At 36.8% G+C, this 26167-nt stretch overlaps 1 protein-coding gene across 9 annotated transcripts in view; it reads right to left on the bottom strand.

The window, feature by feature from the left end:
- Positions 1–26167, bottom strand: part of MAPK10 (mitogen-activated protein kinase 10) — a 445883-nt gene that overhangs the window by 328449 nt on the left and 91267 nt on the right. For 6 of the 9 annotated variants that reach the window (XM_050790479.1, XM_050790481.1, XM_050790474.1 and 3 more), the window contains exons 1-2: positions 16004–16566; positions 10885–10999 (exon numbers count right to left, since the gene is read on the bottom strand). The gene's annotated coding sequence lies outside the window, so the exon portion shown is untranslated. Of the gene's footprint in view, positions 1–10884; positions 11000–13982; positions 14236–14425; positions 14472–16003; positions 16567–26167 lie in introns of those variants that run through there. The other 3 variants (XM_050790478.1, XM_050790477.1, XM_050790476.1) reach the window with 3 other exon arrangements.

The following is a 26167-nucleotide window of genomic DNA, read 5'->3' as shown; positions in this document are numbered from 1 at the left end:
ATTCCAAATAAAATGAAGACATGGTTCAACATTGTCACTCTCATACTCTCACAAGCGTATGGTAGAGTCTTCCAAAGGTGACTCGATGTGTGGTATAACAAAAAATTGAAAGAATAGGTAGATAAGAGAATTCAGCTGCTTTCTGTTAAAGCAGTCATTAAACAGATTGGCAAAACGGTAAAACAACGCCACTTTGTCACTAAAGTATTTTCATTTCTTAAAAGTAGTTTTCATAAACAGATAACATTATTTATGTTAACATGTAATGGGTTCACAATCATTCATTTTTAAATAAATTACATACATATTTTAAACTTTATATTTTAATTTATAAAATGGTAAATGCCAGTGGCTATAACAGAAATTCTTTAGGTTTCTCAATACCTTTCAAGAATACAAAGGGATCATGAGACTAAACCATTTGAAATTACTGCCTGAGGGCAGTGGGCTCATGTCTCTCTGCAGAGCCTCATTTGAGAATGCCTGAGTAGAAGTTGAGTTTAGAGACAGGGTCTTGCTCTGTCACCCAGGCTGGAGCGCTTAGCACAATCACTACAGCCTCAACCTCCAGGGCTCTAGAAATTCTACCCTTCAGCTTCCTGAGTAGTGAGGACTATAGGCACACGTCACCACTCTCAGCTAACTGTTTTATTTTTCATAGAGTCAGTGTCTTGCTATATTGCCAGGTTGGTCTCAAACTCCTGGGCTAGAGCAATCCTGCCTCAGCCTCCCAAAGTGCTGGGATTACAAACGTGAGCTACCATGCCTGCTCTCAACTTCTATCAAAGAAACTATCCTATGTGTGAGATTTATTCACAAGATTTTCTCCTTTCTCTCCCCACCCCCAAAGCCCCCTAGTTTAATAGTGAGCTGCTTGGGAACAGAGACTAAGTCAAACTTATCTTTGTTTCTGCAGCACCTGGTACAGAGTAAACAGTCAGTAAATATTTGTGGGAGGGAGGGAGGGAGGGGGGAAGGGAGGGAATGTGAGGGGAGGGAGCAAGAAACTGTGTGATATTTATTCTTCCAAGACTCTACCACAGTAATCTGCCCATTGAAAATGTCTGTTAACTTCATGTAAATGTGTTTGTATTGATATCATATCTAAAGTGACCAAGGCTTCAATAGTTTCACCTGGTATGTTAGAAAATCCCAGTAGAGTTTAGAAATCATTATTTCTAAAGGCAAATTTTAAAAGATTTCTCTCATAAGTAAATTAATAAACAAGTCTTTGTGCACATTAGTCTTTCAATAGCAAAGGGTAATTTTGGGATAAAGAATGATGCAAACTTGGAAAATTGATATGGTCAGTTTGGCTGGCTATGCATAAACTACCTATCTTCCTTATGGATAGTACATCTTTAATAACTAAAAGTGACTTCCTATATCTAAAATATCTTACTTCTTGATCTAGAGTAAATAAAAATGGGCAGAATTAAGCTTAAGACAACAAAAGGGGGAAAGTTAAAGCAAAACTGTGCATTGGCAAGTCCCTCTCTGAGAGCTTTCTGAGCCCTCTCTCCCCCTCCTAGCTGCTTTGCATCCTCATGGAGTTCTTCACCAGCCAAGGCTTCCCTCATCAAGGTACCCCACTTGAATGTGACCTCCTAGGTATTAGCTCATTCTTTAATTCAATCTGTGTGCAACTTAATCCACGTAATTTTTACAATTGAAGAAATTTAGATATCATCTATTACAACTCTCTCATATACAGTTGAAGTTCAGCTTTGTCTTATCTTGAAATTATTTTTCGCTATTGAAGGACTAGTGTGCACAAATATTTGTGCATTGATTACTAATGAGAGAAATCTTTTAAAATTCGCCTTTAGAAATCAGGATTTCTAAACTGTACTGAAATTTTCCAACATACCCGGTGAAACTATTAGTGCCTTAGTCACTTTAGAAATTAAGACTTACCCAAGGGAATATTAATTCAGGACATAGCTGGGATAAAAATCTAGCATTAAGTCCTCTTCCTTTTCCAGAAACTATTGGACTAAATCTCCTAAACTCAAACAAATACTCTGGTCTAGACCATTCTTGATTCCCTCTCCATATAAAAATTTTTCCTATATATTCCTTCAGTGTCCTGCTATTTTAATGCACCATATTTATTCAAATGTGGTTAGTACCTATGATCCAAAATCATTATGACTAATTCACACCTTAATTCAAGTTAGTTTATCAGGTTAGCAAGCCAATCAATTTGCCTCATAACATTTCTATTTGAATAGGAATGGTTGAAGTCTTCAACTAAAAGAACAAGTGGAAATTGTATACATGATATCGGGTTCAGAAACAGAGATACATGAAAATCAGAATGTGTTTTGGTTTCTTACATTTTAACACAGAGCCAGACATCTATACAAAGGACCAAAATTACAATAATTGCAATGAATGAGAGTTTATTGCCTGTGATGTTTCACTTTGTTAACCTAAACCCTGGTTGACAACAGGATAGTCAAACAAATACATGACATGATACACAGGTGTCACGAGCTATCTTCAGGGAATTGACTCCAGGACCACCCCTGAGGATACCAAAATCCAATGATGCTCAAACCCCTTGTATAAAATGGTAGTATCTGCATATAATTTACACACATCCTCCCATATACTTTGCCAGCTCCGGATTACTTATGGTACCTGATACAATGTAAATGCTATGTAAATAATTATTATACTGTATTATTTATAACAAGGGAAAAATGTCTGTATGTGTTCAGTACAGACACAACCATCATAGGCCTAACTACATTTTCGAACCATGGTTGGTTAAATCTGTGGATGTGAAACTGCAGACACAGAGGGCTGACTATATTAGTCTGAAACTCACAAAAGATGACATACAGTCATCCCTTGATATATCCAGGACCTCAGGTCTCTAACCAAATCCATACATACTCAAGTCCAACAATCAGCCTTGTAGGAAAAGTCAGCCCTCCTTATCTGGAGGTTTCACATCCCAAGAATACTGCATTTTTAATCCAAGTTTGTTTGAAAAAAAAAATGTGCAAGTGGACCCACACAGTTTAAACACAGGTGTATAGCTTAAATTGTTTCCTACCCACTTTTTCATGTAGTTTTTGCTTAATATATTTTATTCAATCTTTTTGGCAGGTAATGAGTACAATATTATATATGTACTCGTGTGTGTGTGCACACACATATGTCTTAATGTAGAAGAGTATCTTTATTAAGATGTGTGTGTGTATATATATATATCTATATATATATATATATCTTAATAAACTAAACACCAAAGCAGAATTACATTCATTCTTAAGGTTTATAAGTGACTTTCTGAAAGCAATACTATCAAGATTGTTCACAAATTCGACAGAGCTTAAAAGTCAGTCTCAGGATTTAAAGTACTAACAAACCACCTGGGTTTGTTACAAAACTACAAATAGAAAGAAAACTTTAAATTTATGGTATCTACAATGCAAATAATAAATTATCACATAAGATGAATGCTGTTAAACTATACACTAAATTTTTCAAGTGTTAACCTGAATAGGTTTGTTATGCTAACCAATTTTTCATTAAAATCTCATACTTTGATTTTAATAGTAGTTCCTCTGATACTGGTTATCAAAACACAGATAATTCTTTATGAAGAACCTCACATTTTTGCAGATGCTTACTCAGTCTTCAAATAAACTCCAGGAAAACCCCGATTTCTAAAAGAAAGTGTTGAATTTGTACTCCTGATCTGGCATCAAATTACTTGGGAACTCTCAAACAGTGACAGCCCCAAATCCATCTGCCTAAGAGACATAGTTCTGCCAATCAGCGGAGAAAAAATGTTTGTAAAAATTTTATACAATACTAGAGTGTCTTAGTCCATTCAGGCTGCTATAAACAAAATGCCATAAACTTGGCAGCTTATAAACAACAGAAATTTATTTCTCACAGTTCTGGAGGCTGGTAAGTCCAAGATACAAACAGACCCAGTGTCTGGTGAGGTTTCGCTTTCTGGGTCATAGACAGCGCATTTTTCCTGTATCCTCCCATGGTGGAAAATACTAGCTAACTCTCTGGGGTCTCTTTTATAAGGACACTAATCCCAATCACCTCTGTTTTCATGACCTAATCACCTCCCAAAGGCCCCATCTGCTAATACCATCTCCTTGGGGTTAGGACTTCAACATTAGTATTTGGAGGGAACACAAAATTCAGACCATAGTCTAGAGCTACTTATATTGGTTTTACCAGGTTAAATACTCCTAAAGATTTAATTTCCCATCTTGGTAACTGTTGCAGCCATTGAGAAGCAAGACAGAACAGCACCACAGAATTAAACATCTCTGAATATTCTCTTATTCATCTCATTTGTAAGATATTTGATTCCACAAACTTGTTATGCTAATTTCTATTTCTTTTCACTTTGATTATGTTACTGTTACTATTCCTTGGAATTCTTATCCATATACTTACCTGGAATTCAAACTATATCAATATTTTAAGGCTCTATTTGGGTCCAATTTTCATCTTTAACACTACAAAGAATACAGCACAGTAATAAAAAGCAGAGGCTCCAGAGTCAGAATCATGCACCACTAGCTGCATGACCTGGGGCACATTACTAAATCGTCTGTGCCTTGTCTTCATCTTTTGTAAAGTAGGAATGTTCAGCAGTATTGCTGTCAGGCTCAAGTGAACTAGGACATGCAAAGCACTATGAACAGTGCTTGGCATGAAGTAGTCACTCGATAAATGTTATCCACTATTGTACTTCTTTATTATAACCCCCATTCTTCCTGTACTTCTCTGAACAGCTATAGATTCATAAGTAATAAGGACCTTAGATCTTATAGTCATTCAGTTCAATCTCCCACACAAAGTAGTATCATCTTTAAAAAGCTCTTCATACTTGGTCAACCATGAAGATGGTTAAATACTTGCAGTGATGAAAACTTTACTACTTTTCAAAAAGCATAGGCTCAAACAGTTCTTATAATAAAAAAAATTTATGTGCAGTACTTTCTTTCTACCCATTCGTCTCTGAGTTCTGCCTTCAGTACAACCGAAAAACAATCCTGCATCATCTAACCTCTTTCATATGAAAGCCCTTAAATATTGAAGGCAGTTGCTTAGTAAGTCGCACTCTCTAGCACTGCCGTCCTCCGCCTCGATCTTTTCTCTTCATTTCTCTTCTCTGGGCAAAACACTATAATTTCTCCTGTCTGTCCACAACAAGATATGTTTTCTATATCTTCACCATCCTCAACACAATCTTCAGGACGCACTTCATTTTATGAAAGTCATTCCTAACAGAGGGCACTAAGAGCTGCACAGAATATTCCAAGCAGGTTCTGAATAGTAAAAATGACAGTATAACAGTTTGTTTAGGAAAGTAAGGCAAATTTTGGAAAAATTTACTTAATAACAACCATCAAAAAACAATGCTGTTAAATGAGCAAGTAAGTTAAATTTTTCTTTTGAGAGATTGGCAAACAACATAGGCTATTACCCTAACCTATTTAAATCAGATTGTGGACTCTCTGCCAGGCTGCCTTCCAGATTGTATCCAGAGACAGAATTTGTGGTGTCTTTATGTAATCTGCTTTTATCTCTATGGAAGTCTCTTTAGCTATGTGTTTTTTTCTTCATGTGTCTGTCTTTGTCCTGCTTCTGTTTCTTTCTGTATGTCAATCTCTTTCTCATTCTTCTTTCTTTTGTCAATCATTCAATAAATATTTATTCAGTGCCCATCAAGTGTCAGGCACTGTATTAGGTATAAGAAGTTCAAAGACAAGTCATGCTCAAAATACCCCCTGGCTAAGGTGGGAGGCAAAGCAGACACAGACAGATAATAAACAGATAATAAGATACTATGGTAATACAGTGAGGTAGATAATGCACAGGTTACTGTGAGAGCACCAAGAATGATTGAATGCTGGATGAAAGGGATCTGAGAGGTTTCCAGGAGGAGATAGAATCTTATGAAATCTGAAGTGATTCTAAACAGTACTTTCAAACTTTAACATGTATTTAAATTCCCTAGGAATCTTGTGAAAATGCAGATTCTTAATCAGTGTATCTGTCTGAGTAGTAAGACCTCAGATGCTGCATTTCTATCAGGCTCCAGGAGATGTCCATGCTGCTAGCCCCCAGACCATCACAGGGTCACAGACGTCTTAAAGGATGGAAAGGAGTAAGTAAGGGCTGTGCAGAGTGAATGCGGGCAGTATAAACAGCATGAAGTAAATCACAGAGGTAGAAAACACCTGAGTATATGTGATGAGACTGAAGCACACTGGTGTTTCCAGGCAATTTAAAAGGTCATGAGTGTCTAAACTGGGAATGGATGGGAGTATGACATATCATTGTGTGTGTGTGTGTGTGTGTGTGTGTGTGTGTGTGTGTGTGAGAGAGAGAGACAGAGAGAGACAGTCTCACTCTGTCGCACAGGCTGTAGTACAGTGGCGCGATCTTGGCTCACTGCAACCTCTGCCTCCCAGGTTCAAGCGATTCTCCTGCCTCATCCTCCTAAGTAGCTAGGATTACAGGTGCCCACTACCATGCCGAGATAATTTTTGTATTCTTTTTTTTGTTTGTTTTTGAGATGGAGTCTCACTCTATCGCCCAGGCTGGAGTGCAGTGGCACGATCGCGGTTCACTGCAACATCTGCCTTCCAGGTTCAAGTGATTCTCCTGCCTCAGCCTCCCGAGTAGCTGGGACTACAGGCGCCCACCATCATGCCCGGCTAATTTTTTGTATTTTTAGTAGAGATGGGCTTTCACTGTGTTAGCCAGGATGGTCTTGAACTCCTGACCTCATGATCTGCCTGCCTCGGCCACCCAAAATACTGGGATTACAGGCGTTGAGCCACCACACCCGGCCAATTTCTGTATTTTTAGTAGAGACGGGGTTTCACCATGTTGGCCAGGCTGGTCTCAAACTCCTGACCTCAGGTGATCGACCAGCCTTGACCTCCCGAAGTGCTGGGATTACAAAGGCTTGAGCCGCCCGCCCGGCCAGGAGTGTGGCATGTCTTAAGGAAAAGGGAAGTTATTACATGGATGACAGAGTATATCAAAAATTCTTTAAGTAGGGCAGTTATATGGTAACAACTGCAAATCAAATAACAAGTCTAGTGTCTACACTGGTAGAATAATGGACAAGAAGATAGTATGCTAGGCTACTTAAATAAACCTGCTAAAGATGAGGAGGAGGATCTAAATTACGGCAGTAACAACAGATTTAGATGAAAACAGACTGGTCTGAGAAATGGTTAGGAAATAGAATAGGTTAATTGTGTCATCACTTGTTAATTTAAAAATCAGGTGGTTGTTATTCCTTTGCATTTTTTTGCAGGCATCGTATCTATTCTTAATCTTAGTAACGTGATCTTAGTAACATGTGATCTTGGACAAGCCACTTACCCTCTTTTAGCAGTTACTTCCGTACCTTTAAAAAAAAATGTGAAGATTTGACCCAAATGAACAGTGTCGTTGCTTTAAACCCTAAAATTTATGAGCCTGTGAACTAAATTCGTCTCATTGACTTGTAGATTCATAAAATGTATTCATAGAACCTACTATAATATCTGGACTTTATAAAATATATTCTTAGTATCTACCACAATACCTGTATTTTATATATATATATATATATATATATATATATGTACACATAATACATATATGAAAATGTATTGTATATGTACAATAGATGACAATATATTACAGTACTAGTCATACAATGTGTGTGTGTGTGTGTGTGTATATACACATACAATATTATATGACTAATACTGAATCTACCTAGCTGACAGGTATTAAAACTTGAGACTTTTAAAATCCTTCCTCTTCTTTGCCCACCATATTCATTACCAAGTCCAGTGGTTTGTTACATGTGCCCTACTGGCAATTCTTTGGTTTATGCACTTATTTTTTTAACTGGATTCCTGCAATAGCACCTTAAATGTTCTCCCCGGTTCCATTCAAATCCCCTTGCAAACTCTCTCTGAGAAGGTGAAGAATTCTGGAGTCAGAAAGACTTGGACTTGAATGCTAAGTCCACTGTTCCTTAACTATGTGATTGTCAGCAAGTGATTTAACCTCTTTACACCTTGGTTTCCTTACCTCTAAATTATAGGGATACTAGGAAGATGAACTGTTCGTAAAGTACTTACTATAGTGACTATTCCACAGTGGGAACTCAATAAGTGTTAGTTCTCATTTTGAAAGACACATCTCAAAAAGATTAGAGCAGGTACTTCACAAAAGATGAAAATCAAATTACCAAAAAAAAAAAAAAAATGGAAAGATGCTCTTCTTCATTAGTAATCAGCAAAAGGCAAATTAATACTTGTAAGAGTACAATTATGTATCTCCCTGATTAGCAAAATTTAAGAACTTGTAAATCAAGTGTTGGTGAGGATGTAGAATTTCTCATATACTGCTGCTGGGAATGTAAATTGATGCAACTGATTGGGGAAAATATTTTGGAATTATTTAGTAAAATTAAAGGCGCACATACCCAAAAACTCAGCAGTTCCTTCCCTTGATATTTATCCTAGAGAAGGGTAAATATCAGAATCTATGAGAACTAATATATATAAACATAAAAATGATATTATATTTCTGTTTATACTAGCATTAAGTAAAATATATTTAATCCAAATGTTCAACAACAATAGACTAGATAAGTAAATATTGGCATATTAATATGGTAGAATACTATACAACAATTTACATGAATAAACTACATGCATGAACATGAAAGAATCTCACAATGTTAGCAAAATAATCAGGCAATTGAGAGTATACATGCTATAATTCCAAATACATGGAGCTGAAGCATAGGCAGAACTAAGATTCATAGCCTAGAGATGCACAGAGAGATGGAAAACCTACAAAGAAAAACAAGGTAATGTGTATGACAAAAGGTGGGATAGTAGCTAGCGGTTACCTCTGGTGGGGAAGGAAAAATATATGATCCGAAAGGGACACATAGGGGTTTGCTGGGAGTCTATTACATCAAGTTTGATTTATTTGTTTGATTTGTTTTATGTTGTTTGATTTGTTTACATTATGTTTGATTTATAATTATTCTTTAACCTGTATTTGTTTTATACACTCTTCTATGTGTATGGTATATTTCACAATTAAAAAATAAACTGATTATGTCAGACTCCTACTTAAAATCTTTCAAAAGCTCTTCACTTTGAAACAAAATCCAAACTCCTTAATTTTGTCTAAGAGATCCTTCATGGCACATGTCTTGTATCCCTTTTCAACTTTATCTCTACCACTACCATTTCTGCTTCAGCATAGTAAATGACACCTAGTATCCCCACACAATCATGCTCTCTCAGGCTTCCGGGTCTGTTAAAAAAATGTTCCCACTGTGCACCGCATCCTCCCTTCCTCTGGCTATCCTTTCACTGTGCTTAATAGTCCACTAAAAGATTCCTTCCTCTGGGAAGGCTTCCTTGACTAATCTCTACCACATCTGTGTTAGAGTCTCCTCTGATGCACTTCCTTTGGCACTCTAGACTTACCCATGTAATAGCACTTTATGAGTGCCACACTCTTTAGAACACAACTACCCCCATTAATAAGCACATTTTATTATAAGTACCACACTCTTTAGAGTGAAGGCTCCTTTAAAGCAGGGACTGTCTTTTATCTACCCCAAAAGCTAAACATGCTACGGAAATCACAGATTCTCAGTAAGAGTTTGATTAATGAATTAATATTCAGAATGGAAAGAACATAGTATGCTTTCTACATCACTGGGAGTAACACATACTATATTAGGTTCCATCATATAAAATTGTCCTAAAATTGTATTTTAGGTCAAAAATGGTTTGTTATTGGCAATTTTATATAATTATTTATAACACTCATTGAATACATGTTAATTAAGTGCAGTATAGTGATGGCTATTAGATCTACTTTCTCAATGTAATGGTAGACAGATGGTTTTTTATGAATTGTTTTATAAAATCACTATATGAAATAACTCTAGGATTAATTTCATCAGTCTTCCACAATTATAGGTTATGCACAGGGCAGCCTACCTATCTAGAGTTATATAAGCCACTAGGCAAATGAAAGAAAGATATTGATCACTAGCTCAAAATAGCTTCTTTTGGAGTTTTATAAGCACCACAGTCATACTCTAGTTCTCAAAGATGTTATCTGACAGATTATAACTCGTTCATCTCTGCTGCAATCTATTGATTATTGACTTTGGTGACTATGAAGCAGCAAGTATTTGATTTAAAAGGACATTCTACCTGTGTGTGCTGATATTTTTATAAATTAATAAGTTTTTAAAGTCATTCCAACTAGGCAGAGCAACTGGATCTATTTTTAATATTGTTTTGTTAAGCAAAAGGATTTGTAGGTTAAAATGCCCATGAATTGAGTTTTATAAAACTGTGATTTCTCTTCTCGTATTTCAGAAGAGCTAAACGGTGTGTGTGTCTGTGCGTCTGTGTGTGTGTGTGTTTTCCTGAAAGAAACTGAAAACCATAATTTAGCTCAGAACCAATTTTTCTACTAAAGGAGATGAATCTGTAAAATATAGTACAATGTTGCAAGTAATAAAAGTCACTTAAAAATAATGGTACCCAGCTGTTACTCTGCCACATGAAAATGTTAATTGCAGGTATCATCCATGGTGGTAGTATTACAGTGTTATATGCTGCACTCATGCACCTCAAGAATTTTCACTACTGTATGTGGTGCTAGTAGTACCACACCAACTATTAAACTTCTGTTCTATTGATTTTCACTTCTGTAGTTGAAATTATTTGGAGCAGTATTTCTCCAGATCCATATACCAAACCATATGCAATATTTAAATTGGCTATATAGATCACAGTTTTCATACTAAGGAATATTTTTAAATTGGCAACTCACCACAGCTTGTATGGGTTCTCATCTATAGGAAACGGGTCTAATTCAACAGCTTCTTGTATGAGTTGCCATAGTGAAGATCTGAGATGGGCCTGCCGTTGGTGTTTCTCACACTAGCCTGAAAACAAAGCCGAAAAACAGACGAGTTTGATTTTAAGATTTAAATGGGAATTTCACCTGTATTTAGAAAACCAAAAAGCTGACATCAAAGACAACTGGTTACTGTGTGGGTGAGTGCAGGCAGAGGAAAGAAAACATCTCAAGATAGTTATCTCCATTCATAATTTATTGCAAGCACAAGAACTTTGATGTTATAATACCAGAACAACTATTTTAATATCTGAGCATAAACTAAATTAGTAATTCTTATTTCAGTTGATATAATTGGTCTTGTGATATGAATTTGGTTTTCTAATACAAGGCACCCCACTCATCATCAACTGGGACAGCTCCACTGTTACATATATTTACTTATTCTGCTTTTCATAAAAGATTTCATTGGAACAATGGTGACATAGGTACCAATAAAGGAGGAGAATTTTGAAAACCTCTGAAGTATGCAAAAGAAAGTAAACCTAAGCTGGAGCTAGTCTGAAGAGACCTGTATTTATGTTCTTCTAGTTACAAACCTACTTTTTCACCATTATAGCCTGTTACTTCCCAACATTATATTAAAGAAGATTCTTCAGAATATGTGACATTCTACCCAATGTCAAACCATAAGTTTTTATTTCTATTTTATTGGAAAATATGGTGATCATACCCAAAATAGGCCTCTTCTTTACCCCAACTAAGAGTCTCTTTCCTGCCCAGGTGCTTACAATTACTCCTAGGACTACCACCCTCTCACTATCCCATGACCTCACCCCGACACCCCAGTGTGGCCCCATTGTCACCTACCACCACTTCAGAGGAGGTGAATCCCTTTCTCCTATGAATTTCTATTGCACTCATTATCAAAACACTAATATGATCCCTCGATTTTACACCATCTTTATTGTTATTTAGCCTCATCTTCCCAAATGGCAGAAACTGTGTTACAGTTTCCCAATTTTTTTCTACCATAGCACTTAGCAGAGAACTCAGTACATGAGAGAGATTCATTCAATGAATATTTGGTGTGTCCCTATTGTGTGCCAAATAGACAAGGTCAGTCCCTGATGGGGATTAAACCTTAGTAGAGAATACAGGTAATACAAGAATAGGCAATTACTATCTTATATAAGTGCTGTGATGGAGCTTCCACCTACAAACACCGAATAAACATTGCCAAATAAACAGACCTAACCTAAGAGCTTCACTTCAGTATCAGTGCTTTCAGATCCTATTTCCAATGTATAAGAAGAGGACAATTGCTTTAAGCAATCCATTTTCAGAAAGTACACAGGGTACCCAGGCAGGTTAACACAGACAAACAGGAGTCAGTTTTATTTCTATGAAGACAAGTCACTAAGATGAATTTCTAGAACTTTAAAGTCACTGCTGTTTTTGTTTTTGTTTTTCTTTACACACACACACACACACACACACACACACACGTACAAACACAAGGTAGTGAAAATCCTGTTTATTACTGTGTAGGTCACTGCAACTGCCCGATTGCCCTATAGGGAAGCTTTGCCTTAAACCTGCACACCACGCAGGGTTTTAGAGCAGCTGTGGTTAGGGATGCTTCTCAGGAGACTGTATTCATTTCTTTTTCCACTGAAAACTTTAATTTCCATTCCTACGAGCATTATTTCCATAAGCCTCAAGGGTTTTGCATCTCATAGTCACCAGAGATAAGAACTGTAAGGAAAGCCATAGTGGCTTGTTATGGATCCAAAACATCAAATAAACTAGAAAATCATTTACTAGAAGTAATATATGTGTGAGGTCTACTTTTTAAACCTAAAATGTTTCTATTTAGTGATTTTCAATATTACCTGATATCTCCTCTTAAGAGTTTCTACCAAGATTCACAATAAGAAATAAACGCTATTAAATACAGAAAACAAAAGGTACCTAAAACACAGTTTTTGTATTTTCCCCTTCTCTGCCTTGACTGGCTCATGAGGATAAAATGTACTCAAACTGAAAAACCTTGAGTCAAAACCTTACAATTTCGCCACGCAAACACGTACGTGTAGGTGAATTTGTGAAAAGATGGGCTCGAATTCTAAGTTACATTTTTTAAACAATCAATATGCAGCATGATCTTTTTATCTGAATCAGCAGTACAGTGTCTCATCTCAGACTTATGTAATGCAATAAATACATCCAATATGCCAAAGAAGCAAATGTACTCTGCTCTTCTTTACCAGTAAGCGTCTCCCCAACTAGTCTACAGGCCCAACTTTTTCCACAAGTCCTTGGTCCTCAGAAGAAGGTGTAATAATAGATGCATGTGTGGTAGGAGGAAGGCACTCAGCAGTCCTGCAGCAAATAGAGCATTGTACTCCATTCTTGTCACTACTGGACACTTCCGTGCCTCTTTCTGCATGATTGTTGCAATGTCCAACCAAAAGCTTAAAAGAGACTGTAAGAGGAAATAGAAAGGGCAATGAAGAAAGAATTTAAGACAACAATGTGTTTGCTTCTCATTCTAACTGAAGGCAGTCTCTCTTGCTCCGAGTCCTTTATTCTGATAAGAAACCAAGCAATCACTCGATGTGAACACAACAATTCCACTGAAAGTCCTTTGGCTACAAATGTGACCTGAGGCCAGAACTAGAGCATGAAGAGAGAACATCTATCCCCACATTTCACAAACAAGTAAACATCCAATTTGTCTTTGGCTTTTAGTATCAGTATAAAAAGAATTTATAACTAGGCTTACATCCAAAGAAACAGATTCATTTACATGAAACCACAATAAAACCTTAAAAATATATATATGCCTTTAAACATGGGAGGTTTTTTTTAGATTACTTAGGTTGGGCAAATTTGTTTTGCTTATGATATTCCTGTAGGATATACTAAGAAGGAAAATCTTATTAATTTTCCTATAAATTTAAAATATTTACATTTTATAGCATTGACAAATTCTCAGTTCATTCTAACCTTAAAATATATAGACCATGCACTATGAGACCATTAAATACTAATAGCTGCAGACATACCAGACAATGACAGCAAAAACACACTCAGCCCCTCTGGGATCTGTTCATAAACATCCCCTTCCAGCATGGCAAACACACTCCTCTCAACAGCAGATGCTGTTCTGGGGCGAGCAGGAAGGAAGCTGGAGGCAGCTGATTTTCCCACTCTACATGTAATTTCTTACTGCCTCATTATCCAGAATCTTTTTACTGAAACTGTGAGGATTTTTTAAGAACAGGAGCCCCTCAAATTAAAGACACTTTGCAACAGCAGAGGAATGACATGCATATGAGGAAACATGAAGACTCTCTGATATTTAAGGTCACACCACCTTTGTCATCTGATTTTCTAGTCCCATTGTAGGGGAGAGAAAACCCAGCTTGCTCTACATAATAAAATAAGCTAATCCAATACTTTATGTCAATTTTAAGAGTGTGATCAAGGTAGAGAGGGGCATACATACCAGAGGCAGCCAAACTGCTACATCCAAAGCATCCAACCCCTAAAATCTAATGGTTCTGAAGTGGAGTCAGAAGCTTGTGATATATTTATATATTTATTTGTTATATATTCATAACATATATGCTCACCTAAAGTAGAAAATTCACAGAAGCTTCTCTGAGAGAAATGTTCCTGACTGCAACCATTTTAAATATGTTGATAAGCATTCTGTGAGATCTTCCAGGGTCTGACAACTAACAGATTAGGGATAGAAGGAGATATCGGATGTTGTACTGGCAATGCCTGGTGCATTTACACTCATTTTCCTTCCACCTGAACTGTGGCCTGTCCCATATGACTTAGCCTGCTTCCTTGCAGTTTGTTCATAAAAGTTATCATCAACATGGCCAGAAGCAGGCAGAGCTGCTGTACAAACACTGTCAGGCTCTGCACCAAAGGCAGCCCATGTAAACAACCTTGTGATGGCTTCAGAGCCTACTGCTGTGGGATAAGCCATTCTTTTTCTGTGGCTAAATTGCAGTACATTGGGAAATTATCTGTTTAAGGGAGTAAAAGCAGAGACTAGGTCTCTAGATTTAAATGTGGGGGGAGGGTGAGAAAAATACATGGATAGATAGTTTTCTTGTAATATCTGTAGCCTGATTTACTTACAGATTTTCCAGTAAATTACATTTATTTTGTTGAAGACACAAACACGTAGATCCTAATAAATATACTGCCATACTTATTTCTGATTTTTTTTTTCAAAAGAGCTCTGACATTTGTAGGGGACACAGTATCCCAGCACAGAATACCTGGGAACCTTGCCATGAAAAAAGAAAGCTGTCTGCTGTGACTAGGAGATCACTTTCTTAAAGGGACCCGTTACCTATTTGACTGCAGTGCCGATGTTTCCTCTTATCTCTAACCTGACCCCTGTTCTGTGTTCCTCTCCCCAGCTCAGATTTAGCCTGGAGTTGCTCTGCAAGAGTAACGCCAATAGTTTTACACCTACTATATATATAAATACTATTCCTTAGTAAAATACATCTTAAAATATTTAAGTTATACTTCTCACAAAAGTAGACATAAATACATACTAAAAGACATTATTTTTAATGTTTTATGGAACCCATCACATTTTTCAGATATGGGACTAAGGTCAGCACTTCTAACAAGCACAGCTGTTTGGTGTTTTTTTTTCTTTTTCTCTCTCTCTCTCCGTGTGCGTGTGTGTGCGTGTGTGTGTGTGTGTGTGTGTGTGCGTGCGCGCTTCTCTCTCTCTCTCCCTTCCCTTCTGTAGCCCTGCATTGGTCTAAAAACCCCTGGTCACAATAAGAATGCTCCCTCCCTCCCTCTGCTACCCCTCACTCCAAACAGAAAGCTTTCAACACGCCCAAGTCTGGGAAGAGATGTTCTGCACAGAGGGAAAAGCTGGTGGCTTCTTGCCTCAAAGCTAGTTCACTTGATTAACCTGCTTTCCACCCATCTCTCTCGTCTCTTCCATACTCCCTCTCCCGCCCCATCAAGAGCAATCAACAGACATTACCCCACCCTCCAAAAACAGGTTAGAACCCAGAACGAGCAAAGAGCCACCTACCATTCCGTGCCTGAGAACTACGATCCTGATCCGGCAGTGTTTGCCCCAGAAATCCTCCCTACTTGTTTTTCATTAACCACATTCCAGACTGTAATATGGAAGAGATTCTTTGGAGATAGGGAGATTGTTTAAAATTAACGACGGACAGGTGATTTCCAAGAAAACCCAATCTTAAACTCACTCAAGCCCCTAGGAATTGAGGGGTGAGGACAAAAAAGGAAATTTGTAAAAATGAAAAAAGAAAAGAAAAAGGTAAGCATATAGCAGGCACCACCCACCCCCATAAAAATAAAAAGTGAAGGGGAGGTTAAAGAAAAAAGAAGAAGAGTGGCTTGCTGAATCACCCTCTTTCACTGCCTGGAAACCATTGTGCAGCGTGATGCTGCCTGTACCATTGTGGAACCTACCAGAGGAGACGGACAGAGGGCTTGGGGAATGGGGTTGCTATGGCAACTGAAAGGAGCACACATGACGTCAAAGCCCAGAGAAGTCTAGGGAGGGGGATGAGGGGGAAACAGAAAGAGGAAAAGTCTATGTGCAGCTACAGCTACTGTGTTTTCCGGTTAAATGAGGACCAGGCAAATGTAAAGGAATAAGGTTCGTCGGCGGCCAACATCAGCAACTACGACATCAAGGCAGCCAGCCTGCACAACCTGAAGAAAAGATCCGTTGGATGCAGCTCTGGCCCTTTGCACAGCAGCACCGAGGAACAAATACCAGCAGGGCAAAACACCACTGGAAATGCAGTTAACCTCTGCTTTTCAACTATCTCCTGCAATATGTCTAAACGTCAACCAAGTAAGAGATGGTAATAAACACAGAGGAGAAGGAGGTATTTGAGTGTCGCCTGAACCCCGAGGTCATCTGCACGGCACTATTCCTCTTGTCTGTTTCCTTGTTTTTGTAAAATTCCTGAATAAATATCCACTAAACCAAACTCAATAGACTAATACTTAGGTTGCAATCTGAGTGTACAAAGAAAATACTGATTAATTTGAGTTAACACATCAAATTAATACTGATTAATTTCAGTTCTTTTTTTTTTTAATTGCAGATAATTTCCTAGAGAACTGATGCAAATTGTACTGTTACTATTTAGGGTAAATATCGCAATTTTATTTAAGTAATTTGCTCTGCCTTTAACTGTTATAGGGTATTTTTAAAGTCTCCAAACAGTTTTACTATCCACAAATAATAGTTTCCTGGAATGACAACAGCTAACTACTTGCACTATAAAAAAAATTAGGTTTACCAAATTTGTTTTACCTTTTTTATGTAAGAAAAATTTTCAATACAAATTTTGCTTTAACCAACTCCAGCCTTTGGACTTGTCAAATTATGTAATCTAATTCAATTCCTTTTTTGCTTACACTCCTTGAAGGTGGGTTTCTGGTTATTGCTACCAAGTAGTACTGAGTTGTACATGATTCCACATTATGTTTTAGATCTAGCATCCTTATATGAATATGAACCTTCTTCCATATGTTACCAGAAAGATATAACATGCAACAGATGCAAACTCAGCAGTCACTGTAGACACTGAAACACATCATAAAGCTGTAAGAAACGCATAAGGTTTTGCTGTCTTTGTTGTTGCTGCTGCTGTTTTATTTGGGAAGAAAATTTAGAAAAAGAAAGGCTTGAGTGAGTTGTATGTCATTGTAGTTCATTGGATAAGAGTTTGGATGTCCCTTTACTCTAATTTCAGTTTCAAGAAGAATCAATCAAGACTACCTTCTAGTCTTCTCAAAGGGCCTACCTGCAAGATAACTATCTCATGCAAAAATACGAATTGATAGCCAATTTATAACACAAAATAACTGGCATTCTGGCTTTTGAGGTATTGTATACTAAGTTTGCTTATCAAAAGTCAATTCCCCAATCCCACGGAAATTAAATCAGTATGTTGAAGAGATGTCTGCACTCCCATTTTTATTGCAGCACTATTCTAATAGTCATGGAAACAACTTAAGTGTTTCAACAGATAAATGGATATATATTATGTATCTCTCTCTCTCTCACACACACACACACACACACACACAGGAATACTATTCAGCCCTATAAAAACAGGAAATTCTGTCATTTGCAACAACATAGATGAACCTAGAGGACATTATGCTAAGTGAAATAAGCCAGGCACAGCGAGACGAATACCATATAATCTCACTTATATGTGAAATTTTAAAAAGGACAAACTTGTAAAAATAGAAAGTAGAATGGTGGTTACCAGTGGCTGGAGGACAGAAAGGTGGACGGGGAAAAGGGGGACATTGGTTAATAGGTATAAAGTTTCAGTTAGAGAGGAGAACTAAGCTCTGGTGTTCTATTGCACAGCACAGTGACTATAGTTAATAATAAGGTTGCCTATTTCGAAATAGCTAAAAGAGAGGGTTTCAAGTGTTCTCACTACAAGGAAATGATAAATATTTGAGGTGACAGATAATGAGCCTGATTTGATCATACTACAATGTATACATGTATCAAAACATCACATTGTAACCCATAAATATAAACAATTATTCTAAATTACAAATAAAATAAAACAATTTTTTAAAAGTCAATGCCCAGTAATGTAACATCAATGAGGAAAAAATGAACTCCATCTCTTATCTTATATTGTAAACACAAATATTTATTCAAGATGAATTGTACACCTCAACATAAAAGCTAAAATATATGACACTATTAAAATATAATATAGCTTTTTTAAAAGATGGCTTTCTTACCTTGCAGTAGGCAAAAATTTCTTAGGATACACAAAGCTCTTACCATAATAGAAAGAAAAAAAAAAAGAGAGACTTCATCAAAATTAAAAGCTTCCACTTATCCTAAGTCACCATTAAGAAAATGAATAGACAAGCCACAGTCTAGATAATACATATATCTGAATACTCGTGATAGCTGAAAATATTCTGATACACACAATTCCTAGATTATAGAAAACATCTCCTACAATTCAACAATAAACACGAACAAACAACTTTGTTTAACGGGCAAAAGACTTGGACAGGCATTTGAGAAAGGAAAATTTACAAATGGCCAATAAACATATGAAAAAGTATTATATATCATTAGTCAGCAGAAATATACAAATTAAATCCAAAATGAGATACCATTTCATGCCCACAAAAATGACTAAAATTAAAAAGACTAACATCATCAAATATTGACAAGGATATGGAAAACCAGAACTCTCCTACATATATTGGTAGGATTACAAAATATTAAAATCACCTTGGGAAATTTTGGTAATTTTTATAATTATAAACCTACACCTAACATATGACTCAACACTTCTAAGGATTCATCCAAGACAATGGAAATCTACGTCCTCCAAAAAAAAAGTTGGACATAAATGTTTATGCCAAGCTTTGCTTGTAATAAGCAAAAGCAGGAACAACTCCAAATGTATCAACAACAGAGCAGATAATTACGATATACAGTCAGCCCTCCATGTTCATGGGTTCCACATCTGTAGATTCAAAAACTGAAGATCAAAAATATTAGGGGAAAAAGAATAAAAAGAACTACAGAGATAAATAAACACAAATAGAAGTACACTATAACAACTGCTTATATTACACTTACTTTGTACTAGGTATTATAAATAATTTAGAGATGAGTTAAAATAATAGGAGGATGGCACACCATGCCATTTTATATAAGGGATTTGAACATCCACTGCTTTTGGTATGGAGGGGTTGTTCCTGGAACCAGTCCCCCTGAGAGTACTGAGGGACAACTGTATTTGCCTAATAGAATATTACTCAGCAATTAAAAAGAATGGCAACCAGGAACAGGTTAATACCAATCATTTTCATCCATTAGGTGTTAGTTTCTTTTTTTAAGCTTTTTGAAAATTTATTTATTTTTATTAATGTTATTTTTATTGACAATCATAATTGTATATATTTATGGAGTATGTTGTGATATTTTGATATAAGTATACAATGTGGAGTAATTAAATCAAATGAATTAACATAACTGTCACCTCACATCATTTTTGTGGTGAGACATTTGAAATTTACTCTCTTAGTTATTCTAAGATATACAGTACATTATTATTGACTATAGTCACTCTGCTGTACAACAGATCTCAAAATTTATTTCTCCCGTCTCACTAAAATTTTAGTTAACTAAAATTTTGGTTAGCTAAAACTCTTTTTTTTTTTGAGACACGGTCTCGCTCTGTTGCCCAGGCTAGAGTACAGTGGTGCAAACACAGCTCACTGCACCTTTGACCTCCTGGCCTCAAGGGGTCCTCCTGCCTCAGCCTCCTGAGTAGCTGCGACTACAGGTGCCTGCCACTCCACCTGGCTAATTTTTTATTTTTAGTAGAGATGAGGTCTAAGTCTGTTGCTCAGGCTGATCTTGAATTCCTGAACTCATGTGATCCTCTCGCCTTGGCCTCCCAAAGTGGTAGGATTACAGAGAGGTGTGAGCCACCTCACCAGGCTTGAAATTCTTTTTTTATTTTTTTTTATTGGTGGTTGTTGTTGTTGTTGTTGTTGTTTTAGGCTTTTTTTTTTTTTTTTTTTTTGAGACAGGATCTCACTCTATCACCCAGGCTGGAGTGCAGTGGTGCAATCTCGGTTCACTGCAGCCTCAACCTCCCAGGCTCAAGAGATTCTCCCACCTTAGCCTCCTGAGTAGCTGGGACCATAGGTGCTTGTCACCATGCCCAGCTAATTTTTTTGTATTTTTGGTAGAGACGGGGTTTCACCATGTTGCCCAGGGTAGTCTCAAACTCCTGAGCTCAAGTGATCCATCCACCTTGACCTCCCAAAGTGCTGAGATTACAGGCACGAGCCACTGCTCCAGGTTCATTGAAACGCTTTTGAAGTATTTTCCAAAGATGTTGATTCTTGGCATTAGTTACAAAGAGTGATAGATTCCAACCTTGCACATATATTTTGGTGTGGATCTTACTAAACAGCGTTTTAATTCTCAACATACTCATTTCAATTATATTTATGTTATTCAAATAATCTTTTAAGTCTATTCTATACATTTCAGGAAAATTACTTTTCTAAAATTTGATTATGCAATACAAGTTAGTTTTTAAAAAAAAAATCAGTAGCTGAATAGTTCCTATTCCGAGTTGGATAAAACCAAAACTCTTGGTCAGGTGCAGTGGCTCACACCTGTAATCTCAGCACTTTGGGAGGCTAAGACAGGTGGATCGCTGGAAGTCAAAATTTCCAGACCAGCTGGCCAACATGCTGAAACCCTGTCTCTACTAAAAATACAAACATTAGTCCAGTGCGATGGCACATGCTTGTAATCCCAGCTACCTGGGAGGCTGAGGTGGAAGGATTGCTTGAACCTGGGAGGCAGAGGTTGCCATGAGCCAAGATCACACCACTGCACTCCACCCTGGGCAACAGAGCAAGAGCCTGTCTCAGAAAACAAACAAACAAACAAACAAACAAAAAAACACTGTTTAAGGCCCTCAATCCTCAATCAGACAATTCTACTATATTTCTCTCTTGCCATTTCTCAATCCAACACAATATGTTTGAGAGCCCTCCCCACCAAATAAATGTTTTCAATGAAAAGAGAAAGAAAAAAGAACAGATACATATTGGGATTATTATGTTTGTCAGGCACTGTGTTTATACGTATTCATACTCACCATATAAACTCCCATAAAAGTATCCACTTACTTTCATTTGGCACTTACCATACTGTATTTTGCATTACTGCAACTTCGTGAATATGTAACATCTCACCTTGGCCGGGCTCACTGGCTCAGGCTTGTAATCCCAGCACTTTGGGAGGCCGAGGCGGGTGGATCACTTGAGGTAAGGAGTTCAAGACCAGCCTGGCCAACATGGTGAAGCCTTGTCTCTACTAAAAATACAAAAATTAGCTGGGTGTGGTGGCGCTTGCCTGTAGTCCCAGCTACCTGGGAGGGTGAGACAGGAGAATCGCTTGAACTGGGGAGGTGGAGGTTGCAGTGAACCAAGACTGCACCATTGCACTCCAGCCTGGGCAACAGAGTGAGACTCTGTCTCAAAAAAAAAAAAAAAAAAAAAAAAAAAAAAAAACAAAACACCTTGTACTTGACTGTGACTTAATCCTCTTTATTTCTCATTAACTGTCCTGAAAGTTCCTTTTCCATGTATAGCATATCATCTTATACGTGGTAGGTGATCAGTAAACATTTATGGTTAATTATAATTATCTGCAGTTTACAATTCTTTTTTACAGTTATCAAAACTTTTTATTTAAAATATTATTATTATGTTGTGATATACACAATATTAAAGCAGGTAACCTCTGTTACAATATTACATATTTCAACTTTGTATTTAGGTCTAAAAACACTTTAAACTGCTTCAAACTCTTTTTCAAAGTGCTTTCAAATAAAACCATATGTAATACAGAAGTCTGACTTGTATCTTGAATCTTACCAATTCTTTTTTTTTATTTTTTTATTTTTTTTTATTTTTTTATTTTTTTATTATTATACTTTAAGTTCTAGGGTACATGTGCATAACGAATCTTATCAATTCTATCAATCATAAGAGTTTTTGAAGGAGGAGTCTTAAATAAATAAGTCAATGTAAGTCCTTATTTTCAAAAGCATGCAATTGTATTTAGTATCTTTTATATGCAAATCTATTTATTTAACAGTACGTGGGTAGTCTGAGGTAGGACTAAAGATGTCTAGGAATATCTCTTGCTCTCCAATCAAGGAGATCTTTCTTACCTTATTAATACAAACTTTAGAATATTACATTTTCAGAATAAACTACTGAAACATGCAACAATATAGATGAATCTCAAAACATGCTGAATGAGAAATAAGACAGAAAAGAGTATATACTATATATATCTGTCTACATGAAGTTTCAGAACAGACGAAACTATTCTATGGAGATAGGAATCAGAGCTGTGATTGTCAGTGACAGGAGGAGGAAAACAGTCAAGGACTATGTTGACAGCAAGAGGGAAATTCCTATAGTGATGAGAAGGTCCAACATCTTGATAGAGATGTGAGTTATATGGGTATATGCATTCATCAAAACTCCTCAAAGTGTAACTCTTAAGATCTGTGCATTTCACTCTATGTAAATTAAACTGCCATTAAAAATTTTTAAGTAAATTTCCTTTTGGGAAAAATGATGAGCCAATAAATTAGGGTTCCTAAACCTGAATATCTAGTCCCATACCCTGAATCTTGATTTTTCAGACCCAAGCAGCCCCAGCAATAGGAAAGGCCAGACTCAGAGTCACCAGGATGTTAAGAGACCTAACCCTCAGAGGTGAGACAGACAACTGATGGAGGTTTACACAGCAATCAACAGATGAGAATTCAGACCCTTAAAAAACAGGTTTTCAGAAAAGCATGGCAGTAAGCCGATTCCTGGGTTCAGCTGCAGGGACTAATTCAGTGCTGGGACTCAGATGCAGAAGGAAATGAAGGTGCTGAAGAATACTTTCTGAATCCAATTCTCAAGTGGATTAAGGGGGTAGCAGTGAAACCAACTAATGCCCTAAGGTCTCTTGTCAAAAGTGGTCCCGGAGTAGGGCGACCAACTTGTCTCTATTTGCCAGGTACTTCTCAGGTTCTAGCAGGCGCTTCTCATGTTCTAACACTTAAAGTCCTACATCATAGGAAATCTCTAAATCCCAGGCAAACTGGGGAAGCTGGCCACCCTTTCCCATAATCTAGAATAGACTTGACCTCTCAGATGGAAGTTGAGAGATAGCAACTGTGAAAGAATGAGCTGCAAAAGAAAGAAGTCATGAGTTTCTTAAAAGACTGATGTCATTAAAGAAGTGTCACCTAGCTATACTTTCAACAATTGATTATTATGCCATGAATTAGGGTGGTAGCAAGGGGATGCAAAGGGTTTGATAAAAAGCAAGGAAAATTATGGAACCTAAATCAATAGAACATGTTGACGGATGGAATATGAGGGGATGGTGGAGGGTCCACGTTTACTCTTTGAGTACCATGTTCCTATCATTTCACAGAATGCCTTCTCTCAGAGAGTCAGTCATGTATCTTTCATGATACTATTAGAATATAAGATTTCCCCAAGTATATTCTACTTGGGGAACACTGGCTCTTTGCAAAAACTATTCTACAGTTTAAAAGTTTCAGAAATGCTGCATACAATAGCTGCCCCTTGGAAAGCCATGTTTTATTACATGTACTACAGTCTATGGAAACCCACCCTCAAAGGCCAAGGAAGCTGAGAGGCCAAAGAAAAAGGCTAATAAATCCAGTTTCTCAGAAAGAAACATTTAATCCCCATACCCTCACGTGAGAAAGTATTCTTATATAGTAATTTTTTCTTCTTGTTGTTGTTGCTGTTTTGTTTTGTCTTTGTTTTTGTTTGGTGAAACATGTGCAGCTAGTCCTGTCTCAGACTCTCTTGTGACCACTGGGGAAGTTAGATAAACGTTTTTATGAGGGATTTTTCTATGCTATAGGCATTGTTTCTTGACCTTGCTTCAGGAAGACAGTATCCAGTAGCCAAACATCAGTCATCATTGGCTACTATCCAGTAGCCAAACCAAGTCATCTTGGTTTTGGTTTAAGATGGCATTACTGTTGCCAAGTGACAGGGTGTTTTCTATATTACATTAATAAATTAAAGGTGCTGAGAAGCCCTAAGGAAAAGAAAACTATTTAAATTTCTCAAAATTACTTCTCAAATGCAGTTTTTAATTAATATATTTCATCATGCTATTGGGATGGGAAACACAGAGCCCATAACTTACCATAATCATAATGAGTAGCACTGGTGCGAATTTAAAACACTAACACTTCCTAATAAGAGTAAATCTTCTGACATTTAAACTTCACGTAAGGGAAGGGATCTACCTTCCAATTACTTTTCATTTTAACTTATAGACTTTATTTGTAGGGCAGCTTCAGGTTTACAGAAAAATTGATTGGAAAAGTATAGAGAATTCCCATATACCCTGCTCCCTCCCCACAGTTTCCCCTATTATTAATATCTTGCATTCATGTGGTACATTTGTTACAATTGATGAACCAATAACGATACATTATTAACTAAAATCCATAGTTCACATTAGGGTTCGTTCTTCGTGTTGTACAGTTCTATGGGTTTTGACAAATGTATAGCATCATGTTGCAATCACTTTTAATTTTTTTCTTGCTCAGGAGTCAATTTTACATTCAGAAAACAATTGTGTTCACATCAAACAAAAGTAGATAAATTGGTCTCCTGAAAGTTTTTCCTAGTGGACAGAGCACTACTGTTAGAATTCAATGGTACTTTGAACCAACTGTTATTAAGCTTATAAAAGTACTGGTTTGCTTTTGCTTTTGTTTTGGACTGGCAACCTCCCACAACCAGCAAAATTATGTCCCTTTGTGGTTAAACATACTTTGATTCCAAATACAAAATATCTGCAGCAATAAAAACAGTTCCACACAACTTTTCAGTATCCTAATAGCATTTTTTTTAAAAGTCTGAATGCACTTCACAAATGATAATGGGGGGAGGGAAGGTTTATTGTAAAATAATATCAAAGAAGATTAAGCCTCCACCTCAGGTAGCAGCAGCTTAAAAAATCTAATTAGTGTATGTGTCTTTTGAACAATGATGCTAATAGAAAACGCCCTTTGCTTAGATCCCAGCAGAAGCTGGTGTGTGAGATAAAGAAAGTTATTCTTGCCAGACATCCTCAGGTTTATTCACATTTCAATCCATACACATCTGTAGCAATTCCAATTTCCCTTATCCCAGAAGCATGAAAAAAGCATGAAGATACCATGGATTACATTTGAGTTTCGTCTGAAAATTCAACTTCCCACTCTGCAGCAATTCCTTCAACCTTTAATAGGGCTATTCTCACCTCTCACTGTAATTTGTCAGCATGGTGCTCAGAAGGCGGTCACTGAGGTAGGCTAAGAAGCAAAATATGAGCCAAAAATTGTGTAATTAAATTAAAGTTTAGTAATTTTTTTATAAACAGTTCTGCCATCACTACTTGCTAAAAATTTCTAATATTAAAGAGCTTATTTTTAAACATTTATATGAGAAGACTTTTTCAATCACCTAACTAGTTGGTGAATTCTGGGTCTGTCTAATCAAACAATAGTATAAGTAATAGTAATACATGATGATCATATACAAACACTTAAAAGAGTAATAATCAGAATTAATACGA

Source organism: Macaca thibetana, chromosome 5, assembly GCF_024542745.1.
Source record: "Macaca thibetana thibetana isolate TM-01 chromosome 5, ASM2454274v1, whole genome shotgun sequence".
Lineage (NCBI taxonomy): Eukaryota > Metazoa > Chordata > Mammalia > Primates > Cercopithecidae > Macaca > Macaca thibetana.
This window is presented reverse-complemented; position numbering and strand designations above follow the sequence as displayed.